Below are 25148 nucleotides of genomic sequence, written 5' to 3' on the forward strand. Positions count from 1 at the left end.
GTAATAAATGCTTCCCATTTCCATCCCAGGAGGATGGTTCCACCTTCCTTCCTTGTAGCAGGCCTCAGAGGGGTGAGTGGGCAGCTAATATCGTGTGTGGGCTCTTGTTTTCACACGCTCTCCTTACTCCCCCATTTCCCTGAGCATCGGGCTTGTATCCTCCAACAGCGGAAGGTTTCACCAGGATCCTTCACACCCGATAGTTAACACGCTCAAAGGCCAGCTGTTATTCATCAAGTATTTGCTGGAGAGAAAACAGAAAGGAAAAAAGGAAGTGTCTGCAATGGCAGAAGCTTCTAAGCCAGCCTCTCACAGTTTTCCAACCTGATTGCAAAGATGTCAGTTACGGTAGAACATGGCAGAGTTGGGTCCACCTTAACCAACTGGATAATAGCTGGGACACCTGAAAGCACAGAGGATATTCTAGAGACGCGTGTTTGAGGGCACAGTTCCAAAATTCTCTGGGAGAGCCTGAAGTTAGGGTTCCTAACCAGGGTTTTCCAATCTCCAGTCCTGCAGTCAATTTGGAGAGTCGTAATCAGAATTCCTACAGTCAAACACATATTGGAGTGGATAAGAATAAATTATGTTTCATGAAACTGCTTCAGGTGTGTGTGTGTGTGTGTGTGTGTGTGTGTGTGTGTGTGTTTTATATGCTGGCTCATAGATCAAATGTATTCCAACTGTGGTTTGCAGGCAAAACACGTGCCATCCGCCATCACACACATCCAGTTCTTTTCATTCAAAAGTAAAACAAAGAATTAAAAGGTATAAGATCCTCACAAGGATAGAAATAAGGGAACTGGTTTTTCCCAAGGAAGAGGTGGGAGAGGGTTAACCTGGCATTTCTAGTAGTTACTAGGAGAGCCAGGGCTAGGTAAGCTTCAGTCACCGGAAAGCCACAATTAGCTTATCTCCCTGATAAGTCAGGCTCTTCCCTCGGAGAATCCACCCTTTAACACCTTCTCTGGGGAGGCAGAGCTAAAAGACTAAGAAGTCTTTTTTTTTTCTTTTTTTCCTTTACGTTTCTTGATCATATCTTTCTTTTCTGATTTGCCTTAGATCCAAGAATAGCAGAAAATGCATTTTGCAGGTATTTTTGTCTAGCACCTATGGTCTTCTGGAACCAGACATGCAAAAGTTGGCTTTACCACTTACAATTTACGTCACCCAGCACAAGTTGCTCACTTCTCTCTGCCTCAGTTTCCACTGTAAATGGGGAGAGCTATGTTATACAGATCAAATAAGAGTATATGATATACATTTAAATATATGAAAAGAGCTTAGACTAGCAGCACCCTTGATTACTACCCATCCTGGCACTGCCCTACCGGCCAGGGAACATGCTGGTGAAAGATTCCTCTCTGGTCTGTCGGAGTTGTGCTCCATTTGCTCTTAGCAGACATATTCTGGGCAGCCTGGTGATATGACAGGAAGAATACAACCTCTGGAACCTCGACTTGGGCTCAGATTCTTAGCCTATTTATTTCCTCACCAAGTGACCTTGAGGAATTTAATTAACATCTGAAACTCTCTCTAAAGCAAACATCTAATACTCACCGGGTGGGAGATAATGCTTGTAAGACATTATCTGGAATGGACTGGCTCTCGTTAATTTTCTCCTTTCCCCTTTATAACAACTTCACAGGAAGAAGAAAAGTAATCCTAGTTCCAGGGCCCTTCACTGTGCTTTCCAGAAGTCCTTGGTGATGACTTTGAAGTCAGGGTGTGACCCACAGTTCTGGCCCTCGCTAAGAATATGCCACAGGCAAATGTAACTTGCAATAGCAAGGCAAAGGATGCCTGTCCAATAAACTATATTCCAGACCCGGAGAAAAAATGGTCATTCCCACCAGAATTGCCCTATTCTCATGGAATGATCTTAAATAATTAATAAAATAATTAATAATTAATAAAATAATTAATAAAAGTATTTACAAGGTTAAAAATAGAGATTTTAAAGAGTCATAATTTTCTTTAAGAAACAAAACAGGGGAGGGGCGCCTGGGTGGCTCAGTCGGTTAAGCGTCCAACTTCGGCTCAGGTCACAATCTCGCGGTCCATGAGTTCGAGCCCCGCGTCGGGCTCTGGGCTGATGGCTCAGAGCCTGGAGCCAGCTTCGGATTCTGTGTCTCCCTCTCTCTCTGCCCCTCCCCCGTTCATGCTCTGTCTCTCTCTGTCTCAAAAATAAATAAACGTTAAAAAATTTTTAAAAAAATACATAAACATTTAAAAAAATTATTTTAATTTATAATAGGGTCATAATTCCCCTTCTTACTACAACTATTTTTTGTTTCTCTGGTGATTATCTTGCAGTCTTTGCCCACATGCAGATAGTTTCTCATAGTTTCCATCTGGGAATAAACTATTTGTACTCCTACTTTTGTCCGTGGCATTCTTCATTTACCAGCATGGTTCTCACATTATCCCATAAAATAGCTCCAGAATTGACCATCTTATAAAAGTTTTATATATTATATTCAGGTTTATGCTACGATAAATCTCTTTATGAACATAATTTTATTCCTTTTCATTTTTCTCTTTAGTAGATTATAATCTTTGGAAACATTATGATGACCCTGATGTTTTATATTCATAACGCATTTCCACATAAAAATGAGAATAACCCTTTGTTAACAAATTGTAGATTCTTCATCTGATGCAGCCAAGAATCTGGGGGTTAAATTCATACTTGGAGAAATTGGGGTATAAACTCATTCAGACAGAGCAGCCCTTAGAATCCATTCGTGCAATGCACCCATCCATTTCAATGACTGGGGAAAGTTGTGTGTTTCAGCAGTGGAGTCTCATGAAAAGTCACCCACTGTTTCAAGAGATGGAAACCACCATGGACTTACTGGCAATCCAGCACAGAAGGAAAGAGATGGGGGGAGGGAGAACAGGAGGAGAGTTAGGTCGAATAATCTGTTACACATACATTGTGTGCAGCAACAGCAAACTGAAAGGGAGCTCAGCGTGCTTGAGGGGGTAGGATGTAAACCTGTCCTAAGTGGGTATTATGTCCTATCGAAGTCTATTGTTTCATGGAGCCCAGACCTAACAATGTCCCATTGTGGCAAATGCAAAGACAAGCTGCTTAAATCCCAGTTTTCCCTTCATTTTCAGTCCCCGGGACTGTACCCCTGAGGATGGTTCTGCTCTCTCTGCCTGGGCTGTCACCCCACCGGCCATGTAAGTAAGGATGGTTTACAGTCTCCTTGATCTGGTTTGAGGGAACGAAAATTCTTTCGCGTCTTGGCTCTACTTTTTATTAAGTGTAAGGACCGTAGCCCGTATTTCCAAGGAGATAACATGGAAAAACTATGCCTGGCATTGCCAACCTGGGGCCTCCTGCTTGTCTGCAAAGCCACCTTTGTAATTATGAAGCATGTCTCACACAGGTGGAAGATGCTCTTATAGGTTTTATGCAAATCAATGGATGATTTGGTATTTTTCATTTTAAAAGGAATTTAAAGACCAACTTCAATTGCAATAAACGGTTTTTGCTTTAGATAAGCCTGGAATGGGCATTAATGCTAGGTGGATTTTAAAATCTCAGGACGAAAACAACAACTGGATGGCTACCAAACACTCAAGCTGCACACAAAATTCCGGGTCACATGACATCTTTGTATTGCCACCGACCGTGCAAGGACTGGAGAACCAGCCACCTGGAAATGGTTCCTAAGGCGCTGGGATCACAGAAAGTTGCCTGGAAATCATCTACTTCATACCTCATCACCTAGATGGATGCTGACTCCTTACGGGAGGTTTTACATTGCCTGTTGATGGTTTCCACCAGAAGCAAAGAAATGAAAACCCAAATATTTCCAAGAAGGGAAATGTTGTCCTTGCCAGTGTGCTCTGTGGTTGTGCCCTTCTGCTCTTTCCTATCTGAGTCAGAGGATCTTGGTACAGACTGACCTTGATACAAGACCCAAGACGAGAATGCCTGCTGGACTTGGACCTTCACAGAAAGAAGAGGCGGGGTCTTGGGTCTCCGGGCTGATTCTTTTGAAAAGGGATGAGTTGCAGAAATGTATTTCTGTACTTGGTCAGGGAGCCAGTGAAGTGTAATTGGAAGAAAAGCATCCCAGCCCTAACACTTCCCTTTCTGGGGTGACCATGGGCTGACTGCTCAACCTCTCTGTTGTATCCCTTCCTTCACCTATAAAATGAGGGCGTAGCTGTCATGTCTTCCTCACTAGGACATCGTTGAGCAGCAAAGAGACAGGTGAAAGTGCTGTATAAAAGTAAGTCATTTGTATTTTGTGTTGATAGCAAACATTTGGGGAAGGATGGGGCTTGGAATGCTTCTTCCAGGATCTACTAGTAACAAATGTATCTCTTCTTAACAACCTCTCCTTTTATACACTGACTAGTTGAGAGGTGAGAACTGTGTTCCCCATTTGCTGAAGTCGTATTTCTTCCTTTCCTCCGTGGGGGTTTGGGGTGATGGGAGCCCAGCTGACACCCATTCAGATCTTGTGGGGGCCTATTAGGACTCAGCTCTGTGGAAAAGGTGGAAATGGGTAAAAGGAGGTGAAGTGCAAACCAGAGTACGTATTTCTCTGGTTAGGACCATTTGATCAAATTTAATGTGTGTGTGTGTGTGTGTGTGTGTGTGTGTGTGTGTGTGTGGAAAATTTAGATTTAGATGGAGCTGGCTGGACTCAGTTTAGGTGATCCAAATTTTGTTGGCAACATCCAAAGTATCACAGTCAGGACCCAGTCGAATATATGCCTCCTTCTCTCTATTGGGCCTGATCAGGGTGTTGACCTTGGCCATGTCAATGTCATAGAGTTTCTTCACAGCCTATTTGATCTGGTGCGTGTTGGCCTTGACATCCACAACGAACACAAACATGTTGTTGTCTTCTGTTTTTCTTCATGGCTGACTCAGTGGTCAGGGGGAACTGGATGATGGCATAGTGGTCAAGCTTGTTTCTCCTGGGGGCACTCTTCCCAGGGTATTTGGGCTGCCTTCAGAGGTGCAGTGTCTTGGGCCTTTCGGAAGGTAGGTGACGTGCAGATCTTTTTTTGTGACTGTGGATGCCTCTCAGCACCACTGTCTCAGCCTTCAAAGCCTTTGCGTTGTTTTCGGCTTTGGGAAGGGCGGGGGTTTCCTTGTCCGCCTTTGGCACCAAATTTGTGAAAGAGATTTCTTTTAAATTACTTTTGTTTCTATTTTAGAGAGAGTGTGATTGGGGGAGGGGATAGAGAGAGAGGGATAGAGGATCTCAAGCAGGCAGGACTGGATCCCACAACCCTGGGGTCATGACCTGAGCTGAAATCAAGAGTTGGTCCCTCAACCAACTGAGCCACCCAGACGCCCTCATGAAAGGGATTTCTGATCAAACTTAATTTGGATAAACAAGACTTGGGTGACATTTTCGAAGTCGTATTATGATCTTCTTAACTTAAAATGTCTCTTTTTTATGTGTCTAGCATATTATGTATTTTTAAGATTCTCTGGGGTCCAATTCTTTAGATCTATCCCAAATCCCCTCATTCACTGAAATCCTTTTTCCTATCTGATTGTAAGCACATAGAAATATGTATGCTATCTAGGTAAGCACTGCATTCCCTTCACAGCCTCAGTGAATACTTAGGTGGTATGGGTGACTGAATGTCACATGGAACCTTGGTCATGATATAGTAGAAAAATAATAAGTTCAACTATAATTCTGGTATATGACTCATTAGAGCTGTTTCCCTGTCTCTGAAATGAGGAATTTGGATTAGATTATCCCATCCAATTAAAAAATGGCGTAAACAATATCCTTCCGTATGGGGAGTTTCTCTTCTGCTTCTGCCCCTACCCACCTTTTCCTCCCCCCACAGCTTAGTAAATAGTCAAGCCATCCATAGGAGCAGGGGGTGGGGAGAAGGAGAGTCCTCATGGATTCCTCTGGTCCGCTCAACCCTCACCAACCTCTCCAATATTCACCAATGGGAAAACCCAAGATTTCTCTAAGCATGTTTGATTCAGGTCTGCAATCATGTGGGGATTGACGCCTAACACAAAATCTGTGCTACGCTCTGGGAATACAAAATAAGTGAGTGTCTGTCTTTTAAGGGTCTTCCTGTCTCACAGAACTGGAACATAATGAAGTCAGGACTCTGCAAGCCTGTGCTCAGGTAGGGAAGGCCACAGCGGGGCACCCGCGAAACTACGGCCAGTCTCCTGGATCTCATGTCCCCGGATAGATCTCACAGTAACGTGGGTTCAGATTTGTGCGATTCCACGGCTAGCTTACACTAAATGGAGTGAACTGTAAAGGATTGGAACTCTAAGGACTGTTGAGCTACTTTCTCAACCTTCTAACATAATCAGATTTCTTTCTGTTGGAGGTGAGAGACCAGTGGCCGGAGACCCAGGTCTCCATTAACCTTCACACAATAGGGCTGATAAAGCCTCCTCTGCAAACAATGTCTCGGCAATCACTTTATCAGATGTAATTACATTTTCTAATCTTACAGTGACTTCCTTGCAGGTACTGAGGGACTCAGGTTAAGGATCTGCCCAAAGGTTATCTGTTTAGGTTCTGTCCAGTTTAAGGCTGCGGGTCTAAGCTTTATGAAGCATTGTCCTGGCTCTACAGGTGGTGTCCCGGCAGAGCAATCCTCTAAACCCGGGCAGATTGAACCCCCCTGTGCTAGGGGCCATCTAATCAAGGTCTATCTCCGAACAATGTCATCTAGGCACCACCCATGCCCCTCCCTTGTGCTTGTGGAGCCTGCGACTGATTCACCTCAAAGGCATTTAGTAAAATTCGGACTGAGGGACCTGGTTTATTTAGTGTGATCACCTAAGCTATTTTCGCCTCACCGGTGAGGTCCGGATTACACAGGAGGCTCATGGTTGCTAGACCCAAAGATTCCACATTCTAGGAAGCTGTCATTGTGATGATGTGATTACAGACGAGTGGCATTAAGACCTACCCTGGTGTGAAATTGTGTTAAAACACACACACACACACACACACACACACACACACACACACACACAGATGAGTGGCCCCGTTTGGTTATGTTCTTGGTCATCATCCAGCACTTCCGAGTTGTGAGTTAATTAAAGAAAAGAAGAGCTGGGGGTGAGAGGCAGAGGAGGAAATAACATTAAATATCTTAAAGTTACCCAATTCTTTCTCTTGATGAATTCTTTTCTTTTTGTGGAAATGCTTTTCTACTGGTTTTAGATGTTACCCAGCTCTGACCACGCTGCTTGCTTAGTGCTGATTTCATTACAAGCCCCTTTACCCTCTCCGTCAACAATAAAGAGAGGCATACCATATCCGCCATACCTACACCTACCTACAAGATGAAAAAGCTCACTCTTTCTCCTTTGAAGTGAGAATCGGGGGTATCTGTCTGGTTAAGTCCTACAGACTTGCAGGGCCAGTCTTTGGAAATAACTATGCAATACCTTCATCCCGAGCACATCGAGTCCTGTCCTTACACTCCCAGTCCTCATGCTTTACCTTTGCAAGTTACATCCAAGTTCAGGGGCAGCTATTAAAATGCAGAACAGCAGGGGCGCCTGGGTGGCTCACGTTTGACTTCAGCACAGGTCATGATCTCACAGTTCGTGGGTTCGAGCCCCGTGTCAGGCTCTGGGCTGACAGCTCAGAGCCTGAAGCCTGCTTCAGATTCTGTGTCTCCCTCTCTCTCCGCTCCTCCCCCGCTCACATTCTGTCTCTCTCTTCCTCAAAAATAAACATTAATAAAAAAAAAATTTTAAAGATGCAGAACAGCAAAGGTGTCCTGATGAAAAAGTTCTCCTATATTTTTGTCACAAATTTGTCCTTTCAGAAGTGATCCGTGCTTCTGACATCCAGTTAATTTAAGTACTGTCAGACAGAAATGACAAGATGGGATAAATTAGCACTGCTCTGATGTGATCAGGAAAGTCATGCCCAATGCAGTTTGGAAGCCTAGTGTCCTGTGAAAACCTGAAAAGCTCATCACAGCTCTGCTGCTAAGCCACCTCTGCGACTCAGAGTCACTGGACAGCTCTGTAGCTTGAAATTTGCCTTTTAATGAGGAATGGGACCTGTGATGTCACTTCTACGTTGCAAATGAATGTTCTGAAGGTTGTATTGGCCAAACACAGAGTCTGTAGTGACAGTGGGACCTGAACTTGGACAGGACATCTTTCTTTCTTATGCCATCTCTAACTACGGGAACTGGTTAGTCTAACCTATTTATTTATTTATTTGTTTGTTTGTTTTAATGTTTATTTTTGATGGGGGGCATAGCAAGGGGCAGAGAGAGAGAGGGAGAGAGAACAGGGGAGGGGCAGAGGGGGGGACAGAGGATCTGAATCAGGCTCTGCACTGACAGCAGAGAGCCTATCATGGGGCTTGAACCCACAAACTCTAAGATCATGACCCCAGCCAAAGTCAGACACTCAACCGACTGAGCCACCCAGGCACCTGTAGCCTAACCTATTTAAAGAGAATGGTACTATTAATGCCAAGAGGAAAACTATCAGAAAAAAAAAACTAGGGGCGCCTGGGTGGCGCAGTCGGTTGGGCGTCCGACTTCAGCCAGGTCACGATCTCAAGGTCCGTGGGTTCGAGCCCCGCGTCGGGCTCTGGGCTGATGGCTCAGAGCCTGGAGCCTGTTTCCGATTCTGTGTCTCCCTCTCTCTCTGCCCCTCCCCCGTTCATGCTCTGTCTCTCTCTGTCCCAAAAATAAAAAAAAATAAAGGTTGAAAAAAAAAAATACGGTTTAAAAAAAAAAAAAAAGAAAAGAAAAGAAAAAAAACTAAATCCTAACCATTTTTTTGAAGTTACATTTATTAAATTAACATTTATTACCAAGTGCCAGGTAAGCTCTTCACAAAGAATCACCGTGTTAAACCTCACACCGACCTCTGGATATTTTTGCATCCATATCTGAGGTGAGGAAACTGGGAGTATAGAGAGGTTGGGAATGTGCTTGGGGTTACACCCTGGTAAATAGTGGAGCTGGGATTGGAAGGAATCCAGGTTTCATGTTCTTTGCTATTATTCATGGCATGTAAAATTGACAGCAATTTGGGGGTGCCTGGCGGTACAGTCGGTTAAGCATCCCCCTCTTGATTTTCGCTCAGGTCATGATCTCACAGTTGGTGAGTTCAAGCCCCGCATCAGGCTCTGCGCTGATGATGTAGAGCCTACTTTGGATTCTGTCTCTCCTCTCTGACTCTCCCCGACTTTATGTGTGTGTGTGTGTGTGTGTGTGTGTGTGTGTGTGTGTGCACGCGCGCACGCGTGCACACACACGCTCTCTCCCTCTCCCTCTCTCTCTCAGAATAAATAAACTTCAAAATTTAAAAAAAAAATTCACAGCAATTTGAATGGCATGTGTCCTCTGTGAACACCAAGGATTACATATAGGAATCGGCGTGTTATATAAGATTGGGGCTGGGACTGACCTACAAGTTTCCTTTATTGACATGCACTTGGGTTTTTGTTTAAATGTCCTTCGTAGACCTCTAAAGTAGGATCTGTAAGTTCTTGCACAAATCAGAAGAAGACAATGTCAAAGATGCTTGTGGGGGAAGGGAAAATATGAAATATATTTAGATGGTTGAGGGCAGTGATCAGTTTCAAGCTCCTTTAATCCACTGACTGTTACTTGTACAAGTAGAATGGAAAGATCAAAGCCCATCGGTATTCCTACCTTTGGGGGGTGATCACTGTAATGGGTCAATTCCTGAAGACGTGTTAACAACCTCAGGTTGTCTCTACTCCTCCCACCCCCACTAGCACTTCAGACCTGGAGACCTGAGCACCCTGCCCCTCTGTAATCTGTAGAGGTGGGGGAACATTGAGTGTAAGCACGCAAGCTGTGCGAAGAATTCACAGAGGACAGAGAAGTTCAAGAACGGAACAGCCTCCAGGCTCTCCAAAGTATCTCATTTCCAATCTTACTTTGTATTAGAGAACGTGGTCTGGAACCACAGCCAGGCAGAATTAAAAGACAAAGGCCATTTTCCATGAGGGAGGGCCCTTCTCCACCTAACGTCTTTCCTCTCATATTCTTACAAAGTTATGACTTGCTGGCCCTCTAAGTGTGGACTCTCCCTTGAATTTCCCGTTGGCCGCCTTGCCCTGCAGCTAACACTGAACTCTCTGATAGCCTCCGCTTGTGAGTAAGCGATGGACAAATTTCCAAAAGAAGTGGGTGGGAGAGGACATTCAGGCCAAGGAAGCAAAGACCCGGAGAGGAGCCAACATGCAAGTAGCTGACAAACACTGAGCAAGGTTCTCCAACGTGGCTGCCCATTAGAATCACCTGGGGAGCTTAGGGAGGAGCCCATGCTCATGTGGCACCACAGATTAATGAATAGGACCTCCAGGGTTAAACAGCAACATCGGTGGTGATCTTATGTGCATCCACATTTGAGAATGCGTATCCTGGAGTGCAGAGAGTCAGCCCAAAGAAAGGCCAGGAGTGAGCCTGAGGGCTGGCACTGAAAAGGAAGTAGAGGAGGTAGTGAGGCCTTTCATGAATTTTCTGTTTGCTAATGATGGGAGGACTGTGACCAGATGCTACTGATAGTGAATAAGGAATGGGAAGACAACAGTGAAATGGGAAGACCATGAAGAGACTGCTGTCATAGCCAGACAGGAGATGGTGGTGTCTGGCCAGGCCTAATTCCATATACAGTAAGTCCCCAGAGCACAGAGAAGGTGGGGTTGAGATGGTCGAAGAAGTGATATGGGAAGAATCAGGGATGGAGACAGCGACACAACCAAAGGGGATGAAGAATAAAGAGTGGCTCATGACGGTCCAAAGCAGCCTCATGAACTTCTCCCACTATTGTTTTTAAGATGTGCTGAGACATGCATATGAGGCCAGATTTTGGGTCTCTGCACTGTGCTGTCATACTGGCCACAGGAGTCACTTGCTCCCAACGGGATAGATAGGCAGATCCGAAGAGCAGAAGTTATTATCTACAGGCCAGCAGTGACCCACACTTATGTCTTAGGGCCCTGAACAGGTTCCATCAGCATCATGGAAGAATCTCTAAAGTGACCATCTTTTCCAAACCAAAATTGGAACACATGATTTTGTATAACACTTCAAGTATAATCTCAGAGACATCATTTGGATACCAAAATATTGAAATTCCTAGGCCCTCTTTACTTTCTATTTGAATATAAAGATAGGGTATTTAAAATAGGACTATCCCAAAAAATCCTGGAGGTATAACCTCCATAATCATATATAGTACATATTATACGCTTGGTAGAAAATCTTGAAAATGTTCACCAAAAATGAAGATATTAACACAGGAAGAATAACAAGCTTTCTTATTCTTACAAATAAAATCAGAAGTAATACTCAATGCAGCCACCCTACCTAATTCAGTTCCTCTCTGTGCTACCTCTGCCATGTTAGTTTTCATTATTGATTCAACTTTACAAAGTGAAAATGGAGCATAAGTCTTCTAAAATCTCTCATAACTCAAAACTAAGCGAAGTCATTTTGACAGAGGAAGGAGGAACCAAGAAGTAAAGGAGTTTCCAGAAATGACAAAATAACAAGAAATCCTTTGATTATGTCTGTAGAAAAAAGGTAATTTGATTTATGAACTAAAACTATGAGCAAGAGACTCACCCCCACAATTGCAAATTTAAGTAAGTATTTAGCATTCAATCCATTTGTAGATTTATTTCAGGGTACCAATAAATTTTACGTTTCTTTTTTTTTTAACGTTTATTTATTTTTGAAAGAGAGACAGAGTGCGGGTGGGGGAGGAGCAGAGAGAGAGGGAGACACAGAATCCGAAGCAGGTTCCAGGCTCTGAGCCGTCAGCACAGAGCCCGACGTGGGGCTCCAGCTCATGGACGGCGAGATCATGACCTGAGCTGAAGTCAGACACTTATCTGACTCAGCCACCCAGGCACCCCAGGGTACCAATAAATTTTAATGTCTAATAAAGACTGCTGAGTGGAGCATTTGGTCCTGACCTGGCAAAGCCCTCACACTTTCTGTGAGACCTCAGTGGCCCCTCCTTTCTGACCCTCAGATGCCACTTGTGTATACTGAGTCATTGGAATAAAGAAATGGTTTTTCTACACTTCTGCCCGTTGGAATCACCTAATGCAGAGTTTTAAACATATCAATGGCCCTAGAAATTTCCAAAACTGTGGCATTGGACTCTGGTAAATGGGTCCTCGGCATCAATAGTTTTTAAGGCTCCCCAACGGATTCTCATGCATTGCCAGAACTGAGAATCTCTAGATGAGCCGGATGATTTCTATGTTCTCTGTCAAAAACTAGGTCTCTATTTCCTTGGGGGCACTTCTCTCTCAGATTCTCATTCCAGAAAGAAAATGGCACAAGCTTCCTTTTCTTGTCAGCTATGAGACGCACACATGCAAAGAAAGACACCGCACACAGAGGTGAAGACCAATAATTTAAAAGGGGAAATGCTTTCAGACTTTGAGTGTACCCTCACCACCACGGTGGCTTGGTCTGTCTTCAGGAGAAATTCTAAATCACTTCTAACAGGTATCTGGTGTTTTCAGGTGCACTGTGAGGTCTTCGGGTGTGCAAGAAGAAAACGAAAACCGGACAGAGCCCTTGGCCAGGGGCGAGCGCTGTGCTATAGGGCGAGCGCTCACGTGGGAAACTCGCTCTCGGTGGTGGTGGCGGTCCCGCTGCTAACCTTTATGCCAGTGGAGTGAGCAGTTTCTCTAAATACAATAGAACCTCTGTCACTTTGAAGATAAGCTCGCACAGGCTGCTTAAAACAATAATTCTGTACTTTCTTTCCTGTTTCTAGATTTATTTTAAGTATTAGTATAAAATGTCAGAGCAGCTGATAGCAGCCAGATCAGTTTGTATAAAACTCAACTGCCTGTTTGTAGTATATTACAGCTATATTTGACACAGGAAAGCACTTAATCATGCATGCTATCAGCACACCACACCCACCTTTGTGAGGACCCTTGGAGGCTATGAGATTTATCACTGTGAACTTGAACTGGATGGACAGGCCCTAATGGATAATGCAGGCCGCTTCTGAGAAGCACGGGCTAAAAGTGTACCATCCACAATCCAACTGCCAAGAGACAGGTCAGGAAGGCACAGCCGCCTCCCAGGAATGGCCCGAGTGTGTCCCACCTATGCCCTGACTTTTATCTCAAGCCGTTGACATTTTGTGAGTGGAAACCTGATGACATTGTAAGAACCCCCGATGTCCCGTTTTGCCCTCAAAATTGCCTTTGATGAGGGCCCCCGAACCACATTTTTCTTCTCACCAACCAGTAAATGATACCGCGTAAATAGAAGAGGCTAGCATTCGCACAGCGTTTGCTACACCGGTAGGCTAGCAACGTGGGCAGAGATTGAGCGGTGGTCATTCTCTGCGTTGTTTTGGACATCTGAGGCCGTGTGTGAGCCGAGCAAGAGGAGACTGTCCGTGGGGAACCCTGTGCAGAGGTCCCAGCCCTACGTCTTTCCTCTGAAATGTGAAGGGTTTCGGCCATGGGAGCTGGTGTTTGCATTTGATGAGAAGTCAAGAAATCTGGATTTCACTCTTGGTTTCGACATTCTCTAGTGAATGTGTGACCTTACACAAATCACCTCTGACTTTCGCTTCCACCTCTGTAGCGGGGATGACTTGTACCCATGTACCCGATGAGGATGCACCCAGCCGGGGATGCCAATCTCAGAGGCCCGGAACAGAACGAATAGGAAAGGATCATCACGTTCTCATTAAACACTAATATTATCACATCCGTGTTTGGAATCACACTCTGTAACCAGACTGACTGGTCACAGCTCCGCTCCTCCAAGGCGTTTACTAAACTTCTCCTGGCCTCAATTTCTTCATTTGTAAAAAAGCAATAGGAGGAAATATAGATTTTTTTTCTTTTTATTATGGACATTTTCAAACATATGTTTTACAGTAGAGGGAATGGTAGAATGCACTGCCATGTATACATCACCTGCCCCAAACATTTGTTCCTGAATTCCTTTACACCAAACCCCAGACCTCATGCCATTTTCACCCATCTCTCACTAATTGGGGTATGCATTTTCTAAGATCGCTGCCATTGCCACTGTCACACCTAGCAAAATTAACAAGAATTCTTTGTCATCTAATACCTAGTCCATAGCCAATTTCCTCGATTGTCTCAAATATATATTTGCACAGCTGGTTGATTCACTCAGAAGGCCAATAAGGTCCAAATGTTGAATGTGGTTATTATATACCTTAAGCCACTTGTATTCTTTTTTTTTTTAACATTTAAAAAAAAATTTTTTTTTACATTTATTTATTTTTGAGAAACAGAGTGAGACGAAGCATGAGCGGGGGAGGGGCAGAGAGAGAGGGAGACGCAGAATCTGAAGCAGGCTCCAGGCTCTGAGGGGTCAGCACAGAGCCCAATGCGGGGCTCGAACTCACAAGCTGTGAGATCATGACCTGAGCCGAGGTCGGAGGCTCAACTGACTGAGCCACCCAGGCGCCCCATTTTTATTTATTTTTGAGAGAGAGACAGAGAGACAGAGAGACAGAGAGAGACAGAATGCGAGCGGGGGAGGGGCAGAGAGGGAGGGAGACACAGAATCCAAAGCAGGCTCCAGGCTCTGAGCTGTCAGCACAGAGCCTGATGTGGGGCTCGAACTCACGAACCGTGAGATCATGACCTGAGCTGAAACCGAGAGTCAGACTCTTAACCGACTGAGCCTCCCAGGCGCCCCCATTAAGCCCCTTGTATCCTACAACAGTTCTCTCTCTCTCTAAACCACAACATTGTTTTGTCGGAATAGCCCTATCATTCATCTTGTGGAATGTTCCACATTCTGGATTAGGTGGACTTCTTCCTTCTAGTGGTATTTAACTTTTTTCTCTCCATTTTCCGTATCTCCTGAGTTTAATGGTAAGGATCACATGAGTTAATATTTGCAAAACGCTTAGGGCACGTATTAGTTTGCCTGGGCTGCTGTAACCAAGTATCACACACTGGGTAGATTAAACAAGAGAAATTCATCATATCCTATCACAGTTCTGGAGGCCAGAAGCCTATAGTCAAGGTGTGGGCAGGGTCAGTTCCTTCTGAGAGCCAAGAGGGAAGGACCTGTTTCAGTCCTCTCTCCTTGTCGTGTAGAAGGTCGCCTTCCCCGTGTGTCTTTACATCACTTTCACCATATTTCTGTCCGCCTCTGTGTCCAAATTTCCCCCTTCTGTAAAGACACCTAATTAAGATCTAACCTAACGACTTCATCTTTACTAATCATATCAGCAATGACCTTATTTCCAAGTAAGGTCACTTTCTGAAGTGTTGTGGGTTACCTCAAGATGAATTTGCGGGGACACAATTCAACCCAGAATAGCACAATACCTGGCACACTGTAAAATTTCCATAAGTGTTAGCTAAGTTGTCAATAATTCCAGCATTAACATGTTATATTGTTACTCACTTAAGGATAAAGTGAGTTAATACATGTAAAATATTGACGGCAATACTTAACAGAGAGTAACATTTCTATAAATATTAGCTATGACGTTGTAACATATTACCCTATTTAGCAATTTTTAAATACTAATTGATATTCGTGTTAGAATGTTACTTGTTTGGTAGTTTGTTAGTACCAATTTGAATTCATCAGACTCAATCAGACTGAGCCACAGGCCAAATAAATTTTAACAGGTAGGGGGACAGGAACTGGGAGCCCTAGAAGAAAAGAGGCCTCAGTGGGTACCCAACCAGCTCAGACCCCCTTCAAGGAAGGTCAAGTCCTGGCTTTCCTATGGTACCAGCTACACAACTCCGGGCAAGTCCCTTCTTCAGACGACGGTTTCCTTTCCTCTAACATGATCAAACGTGAGAAATTCTCCACGCCCCTTTTCATTTCTAAAATTCTAGGTTCTATGAGAAGGGTCAGGAACAACATAGGAGGCAACTGCCATTTATAAGAGCAGGAAAGCTATTTGGCAATATTGGTAATATCGGAAGTTTTTACTAGTTATTAGGCAATAAGTCACCCTTGAAATGCACTAGGAAAAAAATTATTCTAGTAAAAGTAGTTGACATTCGTCAATCTTCCTTTATTCCTTTATTTTCTTCACTTTGGTTCCTCCCTGGTTGTTTCCCCCCACCCCACACACCCCTATTTCGTGAACCATCTTTATATGAATTTTTTGGCTAACAGTGTTATCTGTGGTTATTTCTTCCCTGTTTTTTTTTTTAATTTTTTTAACATTTATTTTTTTTTTTCAACGTTTATTTATTTTTGGGACAGAGAGAGACAGAGCATGAATGGGGGAGGGGCAGAGAGAGAGGGAGACACAGAATCAGAAACAGGCTCCAGGCTCTGAGCCATCAGCCCAGAGCCTGATGCGGGGCTCGAACTCACGGACCGCGAGATCGTGACCTGGCTGAAGTCGGACGCTTAACCGACTGCGCCACCCAGGCGCCCCTTAACATTTATTTATTTTTGAGAGACAGAGCATGAGCAGGGGAGGGGTAGAGAGAGAGAGGGGGAGACACAGAATCCGAAGTAGGCTCCAGGCTCTGAGCTGTTTGTTAGCACAGAGCCCGATGCGGGGCTCGAACCCACAAACTGAGAGATCATGACCTGAGCTGAAGTCGGACGCTCAACCGACTGAGCCACCCAGGCGCCCCTCTTCTAACCAATTACTTCCTTTGTCTTCCTTTTCCACTGTTTCATCAGCAAGCTCTCTTTCCTGACTTTTCTATTCCCCTCCTCAGTACATATTTTTTCCTCTCACTCATTTCTTTCTTCTCTCATCTGAATGAAAGAGCCAAAGTTTTTTTTGTACAGATGGAATCACTTATAGCATCCCAGTGAGATTTCATGCCGAGAAATCTCTGCTCAGGCGAAAGCAGTAACACAGAAAGTTGCACAGCTGGGAAGGAGGACACAAGAGCCCGGGGTGGAATGACAGCTTTTCAGACCTCACGTGTGTGCAAACCCTCCCCTTCACCAACAGGAAGTCCCTCATCCCCTGCTGCAATATTTCTCCTCTGGGGGCCGCTGCACTAGGAAGCTCAGCTAACAGGTGCATTGCCTGCCCCGTAGCCCTTTGGGAAGACTGCTGGACGGGCGTGTGAGTCAGGAGGAGATCCCGCCACAGAGGCTAGGAGGAAACACGGCCTTTCACGATGTTGAGCATTTTCAGAAGAGTGATAATACCCTTTCAGATCATTAGAAATGCTGACTAATCAAGAAGAAAGCCTAGAGTCTACTGAGGGCTCTTCACATCTTTACATTGTCATTGCCATAATGAAAAGGGCCAAGAGGACAGCTGGCGGGGGGGGGGGGGGGGGGGGCGTAGGGAAAGGACAGACAGTGAGTCTCCTGCAGGGGAAGAGCGGGGCCGCCCCACGTAGGGCACCGAGGACATCCGGCCACTGCAGTGGCACCTTCATCTTCTGTTCCCATCCATCTATCCGGAGCCCTTTCGATCTCAATCTAGCTTCCCTGGTGGGCTTCTCTCCTGAGAAGACGCGGCTCCCATTAGAAAAAAATTACGTGGCCTTTCTGTCGCAGACCAATCTCATTTGCTTGGACAGTATAGGCCAATGTTTCCCTAAAACCGGTTTACCCTGGGGAGGCTGAGAAGCCAAGATGATATGACCGGAGCTTGGCAACTCTCCAGATACAAGGGATAAATGAGAAGGAAAGAGTCAAAGACAATATCAAATTTCTTTCTTTTTTTCTAAAGTTTATTTATTTACTTTGAGAGAGAGCGCGTAAGCAAGCGCAGAGAAAGAAAGAATCCCAAGCAGGCTTCCTGCTGTCAGCATAGAGCCCAGTGCAGGACTTGAACTCACACACCATGAGATCATGACCTGAGCTGAAACAAGAGTCAGACACTTCAATCCACTGAGTCACCCCGGCGCTCTGGCCATATCAAATTTCTTTTTTTTTTTATTTAAAAAAATATATTTTTTAATGTTTATCTTTATTTTTGAGACAGAGGAAGACAGAGCATGAGTAGGGAGGGGCAGAGAGAGAGGGAGACACAGAATCCGAAGCAGCTCTAGGCTCCGAGCTGTCAGCACAGAGCCCGATGCAGGGCTCGAACCCACAGACCTCGAGATCATGACCCGAGCCAAAGTTGGACGCTTAACAAACTGAGCCACCTAGGCGCCCCAAGAGTGAGACACTTTAATCCACTGAGCCACCCAGGTGCTCTGGCCATATCAAATTTCTTTGTTTTTTAATTTTTTTTAATGTTTATTTTTGAGACAGAGAAAGACAGAGCATGAGTGGGGGAGGGGCAGAGAGAGAGGGAGACACAGAATCCGAGGCAGGTTCCAGGCTCCAAGTTGTCAGCACAGAGCCCAACAGGGGGGCTTGAACTCATCAACTGCGAGATCATGACCTGAGCTGAAGTCCGACGCTCAACCAACTGAGCCACCCAGGCGCCCCTCAAATTTCTAAGTCAGAGTTTCTAGAAGGATGATACACCACATGTAGAATAGGAAAAAGTAGAATCTATCACAGTATCAAAAATCCCAGGCTTTCCCTCGCTATCAACCCTCTATTTTAGTTTTTCATGGTAGAAGGTCTGTTAGAAGCAGTCTATAATTGCAGGGGCTGTATTTCACTTCCATGCTCCTTTAGAAATATGGAAAGAGCAGAGTCCAATGTTTCCATTTGTTTTTCTTTCATTTTTAAGGGCAGAAAAGTCTTTCTTAGATCTGCCCCCCACACTTTCCCCTATGTCCCACTTATCAGAATGATGTCACATGACCTCTCTTATACCAGTCACTGGTGAAACAAATATTAACCTGAAAGCCTGAACCAATCCTGTTGGTGAAAGCTTCAACACTCTGGACCTGAAGAGGCAGCCCTGGAGACCATACATGGAAACAAAATCTGGATTCTGCTATCAAGGGGGAAAGTGTGGGGGAGGGATGGCTGTTAGGTGAGCAACCAACAGGATTTAGTACAACATGCGTATTGTCGCTGGCACTTTTCCTTGAAGCTGTTTAGGCCCATCCCACTGATGTTTAGACAGATCTAGATGTGGACAATGAAATACCTGAGATCCTTCCATTGCTTTGCAAGAGACAGAAAAAGCACCATTCCTCACCCCCCGCCCCCCACCCCCCCGACCAGAACTGAGATGGGGTCTTGAGTAAGTACCTCCATTATGTGCCAAGCACGGTGTGCCCGGGCACTCTTGCCACAATTCTGCAAAGTGAGTGCCTTGTCCCCATTCACACAGATTAAAGAAATCAAAAACAAAAACCCTGCTTCAAGGAAGGTCACCTACTTGCCAAAGTCACAGAGTTAAGCAGTGACAGAGGTGAGAGCCAGCCTAGTCCCGTTTCAAGTATATGCTCCTCTCCTTCTCGGCCATATAAATTCTCGAGCCCTTGGAAGCACAGGCTTCTAGGGTCTCTGCGTGAATGCAGAGTTGGGGGAAGGATAGTTCTCGGCTCTCCCGCAGGCATCCTGCTGCTTCAGAACACGGGGCTGAGGGTAGGGGTACCGAAGTCCTAGAGCTTGTGCAGGGGGAGGGAGCTGCCGACTGAGGAGCATCTGGGAGACCAGGGGTCAGAGTGGACAGGGCTGATGTCTCTTTCTGCCCAGGAAGGGTGAATGCCGGCACTGCTGATTATAAAGGGAGAAACAGGGCAGACTTGTGAAACTCTCAGACACATACGCTAGGGAGTCGGATTATTTCACAACACTTTGCTTTAGGAAATCTGGATTCCACTCCGCGTCCATCCAAATTACAAGTCAGGGTCAATGGCGCAGTTTGTGTTGCACTTCACAAGGAACAGCGTTTCCGTGCACTATCTCCTCTGGGACCTGAGCGGCTACCCCCCTCTCAGATGATGAAACTGAACCTGTAGGCCAGCGCGGTCCCAGAGAACTTTCCAGAACAATAGAAACGTTCTGCACCTGTCTGCCCAATACAGTAGCTACAAACCACATGTAGCTACTGAGCACGTGAAATGTGACTAGTGTGACCGAGGAAGGGGGTTTTTAGTATAAACTAATGGTGGGTTAAGTTTAAAGAGCCATGTGTGGCCAGTGGCTACCCCAGTGAGCGCGGCAGTGGCAGCTGTTGGCTGACTTTTGCAAGGGTATTGCTTTAGCAAGCTCGACAACTCTATTTGTGGTAACACATTGTGATGGGAATTCTCCCCCGGTTCCTTGAGTTAATTATCAACCTGATTTAAGTGTTGGAAATTAAAATCTGTTGTGAAAACTTCTCGGGTATGAATTCGATAAAGGGAAGGAAACAAAAATAGTTGAACTGAACTTTCCCTTCTGTCAGGTCTTGATTTGTTGGGCAATGGGAGCGTAGTGTATATTCCATCACCTGAGGTAAGTTTTCCAGTCAGTTTGTGGGTAGAAGAATGAGCTTCTGCACCCAGCAACGCAGGTGATTGCATAAGATGGCCTATTCACTGAGGGGCATGGCCACAACTGTCCTTCGCCTTCTGTGAGAAAAAATAGAGTCAGAGTCTCTCTCGTGATTCACTCTGATAACCATAAATTCTGGAAGGTTCTAGGCAGCAAGCAGAAATGATGATCTGACACCATTCCTGCTTATCAGAACTGGTTAAGCCCATTGAGGGGACACAGGGAGAGCAGGAGAAGGGGTACAGGAAAGAATGGGCTTTCATCTGTGAAATCTCATGCTTTAACAAAAAAGGGGGGGAAGCGAATAACGAATTAGAGCGCGTCTCCCAGGGGAAATATTTCATCCATTTTAAGGGTGTAAGTATAGTCTTCTATTAATTGAAACAAATACCTCCTCCTGCAGTATGGCAGGGACTCTCATCCCACTCTTTGTAAGGCCTTACATGCTGTGTCTTTATCGGGACTCTTTGCCTCCTAAGGGATTTTGGAAATGGCTGAGAAAATCTGCCAATGACAACATCCCTATCTCCCGCCCAACCGTGACCTCTAGGAGGCTCAGGTTGCCCTCTTGCGTGAAGCGGAGGGTTCTCAGAATGGACATTCCTATCTTCACAGCGTGCCTTCAGATAGGTCCCTTCCTTCCTGAACAGATAGAAGTGTAGTTTAGCTGGGCAGGTGACCCTTACCTCCACCCCAGATCTAGTCAGAAAATTCATTTCATCACCATTATTAATAGCTGGGTGTGCTAATGTTTCCTGAACATGATAAGAACCACACAGACTCAGAAGGAAACAAACCCATGACTCGGCACTTTTCCCTCCTGTTCGGCAGCCTTAGAAAGTTTCCTACTGGACGTACGGATATCTATGGGGCCCTGGACTCCTGGCCAACGTCTGCTTGAAGATCAAACCTTGTGCGATTGGGTGTGCAGCCACTAAAATTCAGAAAAATAGTAGATAGGCTCTGTGTAATACCACTCTCTCACCCTCTGGCTACCTAAAGGTGATGAGCAGAACTTAATTACAGCACCAGTTTCTATTTCCTGAATTCCAATTAGTTTGCCAAAGGGATGGAACCTAATGACCTGATATTTACTGCGAATTGTGTACAAGGTGTGTGTGTGTGTGTGTGTGTGTGTGTGTGTGTACACACAGAGTCACATCAGACTCTGTGCTGAGTGTGGAGGCTGCTTGAGATTCTGTCTCTCTCTGTCTCTCTCTCTCTCCTTGTTCTCTCTCTCACTCATGCACTCTCTCTCCCTTTCTCTAAAATAGAAGAAAAAAGAAAAGTTAGAGCAAGAGTATTTATGAGGGTTTAGGGCCTGGGCTAGGTGATGTCAAATATGATCTTGCAAGGTGGTGAATTGGCTAAAAGTGGACAATTTATGACAATTGGCTTGGACCAAATGAGGACCAGATGGCCCTACTGGAAAAAGCAAAGTGGGGGTCTCATAGGACTTGGTAAACGAACTATTAGTCTTGATAAAAAGCACCATTTCCTAGCATTGTTTAACACATGAATTGAGAATTATTTGTTTCAGTTCTCACACCACAGAATGCAAGCTCCATGAGGGCATAGATTTATATTTCTGTTTGTTCACTTCTGTTCTATCTTAAAGAACAATGCCTGGCACTAAATAGGTATCAATAAGTATTTACTGTATGAAAGAATGAATGTTATTATTCTGATTTTTAAAATAAGGAAACAGAAGCTCAACTTGCCTAAGCCATATAACTAGATAGCAAACCATCTCAGATTTAAACACAGGGCTCTTCGATTCTAAAGACAACTCTTTCTCCGGTGCCACCCTGCTGAAGGTAATGAACATTTATTGATGCCCCCTATTTAGTGTTTTAAAAACAGTTTATCATTTAATTCAATAACTTTATAGCGGAGGTTCCATCATTATGCTCTTACACAGATGAGACTTAAGGAAATTAAATTACCCAAGATCGAAAACTCCCAAGTACAGAGATAGTTCTCAAAGTTAGGTTACGGTGATTCAAAACATGCTATAGCCGAAAGGTGGAAGCAACTCAGTGTCCATCAATGGATGAATGGATAAACAAAATGTGCTATGTAGATACAATGGAATATTATTCAGCCTTACATAGCAAGAAAATTCTGATATATGCTACAGCACGAGTGAACCTTGATGACATTATACTAAGTGAATAAGCGAGTCCCAAAAACCCAATCCCACATGATTCTATTTATATGAGGCATTTACATTAATCAAAACCATAAAGACAGAAAAAATGGTGGGTGCCAGGAGCTGGGGAAGGTAAGGATGAGGATTATTGTTCAGTGGATAGAGAGTTTCAGCTTTGCAAAACTATGCTCAACAGTTGTGTGTCAAAAAAAAAAATTATATAACCTCGATGAAATGGACACACAAAAACTACCAAAATTAACCCTTGAAGAAACAGAAAATCTGAACAGACCTATAACTAGTAAGCAAACAGAATCATTAATCAAAAACCTCCCAACAATAAAAGCTGAGAATGACTTCACTGGTGAATTCTATCAAACACTTTAAAAAGAATTAACATCAATCCTTGTCAAACTCTTCCAAAAACTTAAAGAGAAGGAAATACTTCTTAGGCCATTCCATAAGGCCAGTGTTAGTCTCATACTAAAGCCAAAGAAACCACAAACAATGAAAATTTCAAACCAATATCCCTTATGAATCTTGATGCCAAAATCATCAACAAAATATCAGCGAACCAAATTCAGTGGTATATTAAAAGAATTATACACCATGACCAAGTGAAACCTATTCCCATAAGAATAGAAAGAATGGTTCAACATCTGAAAAACAATGTAATGCAACATAACAATGTAACACACTACATTAACAGAATGGGGGGGGGAGCCACATAATCAATTCAATTGACGTATACAAAAATTCAAAAATTCAAAAACCTTTCATGATAAAAACACTCAGTATACTAGGAATATAAGGAAACTTTCTCAATATGATAAAGGCTATATATTTTTTTAAAGGACACAGAGCTAGGGGGGCCCTGGGTGGCCCAAACAGTTGAATGTCCAATTCTTGATTTCAGCTCAGGACATGATCCCAGGGTCATGGAATCGAGCCCTGCATCAAGCTCTGCACTGAATGTAGGGCCTACTTAAGATTCTCTATCTCTCCTTCCACCTCACTCCCCCACTCGTGCTCTCTCTTTCTCTCTCTAAAATTTAAAAGAAAAGAAAAGAAAAGAAAAGAAAAGAAAAGAAAAGAAGAGAAAAAGACACAGCTAATATAATACTGGAAAAAACTCTTGCATATATGGTCAATTGATTTTCAATAAGAGTGCTAAGACCATTCAAGGGGGGAAAGACAATATGAAAACTTTTTCCTTTAGATCATTAACTAAACAAGGTTGCCTGCTTTTACCATTTCTATTCAACATAGTATTTAAAGTTCTAGGCAAAGCAATTAAGCAAGAAAAAGAAATAAAATGAATCCAAATTGGAAAGGAAGAAGTAAAATTATCACTGTTTGCAGATGACATGATCTTATATGTAGAAAACTCTATAGATTATACACACACACACACATTCATGTGCACACACAAAACCTGTTAGAGCTAATAAATGAATTCAGCAGTGTTGCAGGATACAAAATCAATACGTAAAAACCAGTTGCATTTCTATATGCTAGCAGCGAACAATTTGAAGAGGAAATTTAGAAAAAAATTTCCATTTACAGTAGCATCAAAAGGAGTAAAATGCTTAGGCATAGATTTAACCAGGAAGACTTGTACACTGAAAACCACAAAACATTACTGAAAGAAATTAAAGAAGACATAAATAAATGAAAAGACATTCTGAGTTCATGGATTGGAAGACTTAGCATTGTTAAAAAGACAATGTTACCCAATTAGATCTACAGAATCAATGAGATCTCTATCAAAATTGTGTCTATCAATATTGTGTCTTGTGGGGCACCTGGATAGTTCAGTCGGTTGAGTGCCCGACTTTAGCTCAGGTCATGATCTCACAGTTCATGAGTTCGAGCCCCACATGGGGCTCGTTGCTGTCAGTGCAAAGCCGGCTTCAGATCCTCTGTCCCCCTCCACTCCCCTCCCTGTCTCTCTGCCCCTCCCCCACTCATGCTTGCTCTCTCTCTATATATCTCTCTCAAAAAATAAACATTTTAAAAAGATAATGTTGTCTTTTGCATAAATAGAAAAATCCATCCTAATATTTATGTGGAATCTCAATTTATGTGTTCTTAAAAAAAGAACAATATTGGAGGGTTCACATTTCCTGATTTCAAAACTTACTACAAATATAAATATAGAGTATTCAAAACAATGCTGTGCTGGCATAAGGACAGATGTATAGACAAATAGAATAAAATAGCCCTGAAATAAACTTTCGTACATATGGTCAAATGATCTTCAACAACGGTGTCAAGACCACTCAATGAGAAAAGGCATTTTATTCAACAAATGATGCTGGAAATTCTAAAATGGGCAAAAGTTTTAATTAGTCATTTCTCCAAAAAATATATGTCAGTGACAAATAAGCCCAGGAAGATGGTGATAAACTCTACTAGTTACTAAGGAAATGCAAATCAAACCCACAGTGAGAGGATCCAGAATGTATAAAGAATTCCTAATCCAACAACCCAGAAACCAAACAACCCAAGTTCAAAAATGGGCAACAAGGAGCACCTGGCTGGCCCAGTTGGTACAGCATGTAACTCTTGGTCTTGGGGCTGTAAGTTTAAGCCCCATGTTGGGTGTAGAGATTATTTTTAAAATAAAATA

General features: G+C 43.8%; 1 pseudogene; it reads right to left on the reverse strand.

Moving 5' to 3' along the window:
- Window positions 1–4678: 4678 nt before the first annotated feature.
- Window positions 4679–6863, reverse strand: LOC123586650 (annotated as a pseudogene).
- Between the last annotated feature and the right edge of the window lie 18285 nt (window positions 6864–25148).

This window comes from Leopardus geoffroyi, chromosome C3 (genome assembly GCF_018350155.1).
Source record: "Leopardus geoffroyi isolate Oge1 chromosome C3, O.geoffroyi_Oge1_pat1.0, whole genome shotgun sequence".
Classification (NCBI taxonomy): Eukaryota; Metazoa; Chordata; class Mammalia; order Carnivora; family Felidae; genus Leopardus; species Leopardus geoffroyi.